Genomic DNA, 2,363 nt, shown 5'->3' with positions numbered 1-2,363 from the left:
CTTCTCCACATCTCAGACAGACAATTAGGCTGTGTATCTCTTTTTTAGACTTGTGCTCTCTTAAAACGTGTTTTCCCCCCAACAGCAGAGCCTTTATGTTCGACAGCAAATTCACATACGAAAGCCCGCTGCCATCACTCCTCATGCCGTTTGTCCAGGGCGGGCCTGAGGGAGACACGGGAGTGGGTGGGGAGGGGGGAGTTCACAGCAGACGTGTTTCAAACGCAGAGGTAGGGAGCTCCTCTGGACGAATGGCGGAAGGGGGGTTATTGCATTTGCTGAGGGGGGACGCTCCCCCTTTTGAGTTCCCTGTCAGGAAACCCGGGAGGCCAGGACCCCCGAACAGAACCCGAGGCCGCAGGGAGACAGAGGGACCAGTTTGGCCGCTGATGCGGAAAGTGTTGCGGGCGGGGTCTGGCTGCCCAGTCTGGCGGGTCCCTCCCAGAGCCTGATCTGGCTGAGGTAGGTGGGGAACAGGGTGGGAGTAGGGGGGTAGCTGGGGACCCCAGCCAGGCTGGGAGTTAGGGAGGAGTGGTACCGACTGGAGTGGGGCAGAGGCTCAGCCCCACCTCCACGCCACATCCGGGGATCTGAGCCGGATGCTGGAGCCTGAGCGGTGGTGTTCCCACCCCAGGGGCTCCCACCAGGCCCGGCTCGGGTCATCGCAAGGTCCAGGGGGAGGCCTAGTATCGGCCGACCTTGGCGTCCCCAGTGGCACCCCAGACGTCAAAGACGAACTCATCAGGAAAGGCAAAGTCACCAAGCCGCTCACCCAGGGCCTCGGCCAGCTCGTCCGGATTCCTCTTGTCCTTCCCCAGCTCTACCATGGTGGCCGCCAGCTCCGTGTCCCTGATGCCCATGTAACTCCCCAGCAGGTCATCTACTTTCTCAGTTGCCTTCTCCTCAAAGGCCGAAGGCAGATCCTCTTCAGCGGCAGGGCCCCGGGATCGGAGCCGGAGAGTCCCTCTGCCAGTGCCCAGCTGGGGGCCGGAGCCAGGAGGCCACCCCTGAACGCATGCTGATCATGTCAAGAGCTTTGCGGGGCTCCGTGAGCTTCAGCGCGAAGGTGCGTCCTGGGGGCAGCTCCTTGAGCAGCCGGGCCACCTCGTAGTGCCGACGGCCCAGCAGGCTCTGCCCGTCGATGGCCTCGGTCATGTCGCCCGCGCTGAGGAGCTGGACGTGGTCAATGACGCTGCCCTCCTGATGCGCGTGATGAAGGCGTAGCCGGCCCCGCTGTCCGTGATGGTGAGCCCTAGGCCTCCTCCGGCTTGAGCACCTCCACCTCCTTACGCTGCCCCCTGACGTGGCGAAGATGAGGTCCTCCAGCCCAATCTGGCCCCCAGGAGCCTGTCCATGTCCGCTCTGTGGGTGCTGAGGGTGCAGACCATCGCCTCCGCAGCCGGCAGCCGGACCGCTTCTTGACGGTGGTCAGGTGGGGCTGCCGGGGGCCAGCTGGGTGTGGAACACAAGGCGGGGCCGCAGGGCCGGGGGAGGGGGAGGCAAGCCCATTTGGGGCCCCCCTACCCCACCTCCACCCAGGGGCCCCGGCTGCTCCACACCCAGCCCGCCTCGGCCTGGCTCCGCTTCTTCATTTTCCACCAGCGGTGGGCCTTTTCCCGCCGCCCCAGTCCCAGTGGCCTGAGCAGCGGGAAGCGGGGGCACGCCCAGGAGATCTAGACTAGGGCAGCTGCCTCCTCCGGGTCTTCCAGTTTCTTTTCTTTTCTTTTTTTAAATTTAAATTTTTTTATTTGTATAAATTTTCAAATTGGAATCATTTATCCTTTTTACATTAATAAAAATAATACTTCCACAATTCATTAATAAAACACTACTTTAAATTGTGCAGAACAAATCTGAAAGATTATTTACTAGAGCAATTGTGAAAACATTGTTAGATACAATTAATAGAATATAACTAATCAATTTGACTTACGAATCTATGGAATAATGACCATTTCCTCATATGATAGGTATTTGACAAAGTAAAAATCCACATCTTGGTTGTCTAATAATAGTTTTCTTAGCTGTTGATTTCACTAGATTATCATTCATTTAAATATATTTTCAACTTATTCAAATCCCCAAGTTTGTGCCACATCCACTTTCATAAGCACTGAACTGATTAGATGATGAAATGTGAATTTCTTCTTTTTGACCAACAGGGTAACTTCTTTGTTCTTACACTATTCTATAATAGAATAACTGCAAAAAGGAACAAAATCCTGACAACTGAGGTACCAAGCACTTATTCCATGGCTGACAGATAAAAGAAGTTACATTTATTAAATGCTTCAAGTGTGTTAAGTACTTTGTGCACATTATCTTATTTAATTCTAATCAAAACACTTCAGGATAAGTATTTT

The 2,363-nt window shown here is 54.4% G+C and overlaps 1 pseudogene across 1 annotated transcript; it reads right to left on the bottom strand.

Moving 5' to 3' along the window:
- Window positions 1-200: 200 nt before the first annotated feature.
- On the bottom strand, window positions 201-1,388 carry LOC307106817 (PDZ domain-containing protein GIPC1-like; annotated as a pseudogene). The gene has a single exon. The product of its transcript is annotated as a PDZ domain-containing protein GIPC1-like (transcript).
- Between the last annotated feature and the right edge of the window lie 975 nt (window positions 1,389-2,363).

This window comes from Cnephaeus nilssonii (assembly GCF_951640355.1).
Source record: "Cnephaeus nilssonii genome assembly, chromosome: 11".
NCBI classification, from domain to species: Eukaryota; Metazoa; Chordata; class Mammalia; order Chiroptera; family Vespertilionidae; genus Cnephaeus; species Cnephaeus nilssonii.
Note: the sequence above shows the minus strand (reverse complement) of the source record. Positions and strands in the feature narration are given on the sequence as shown.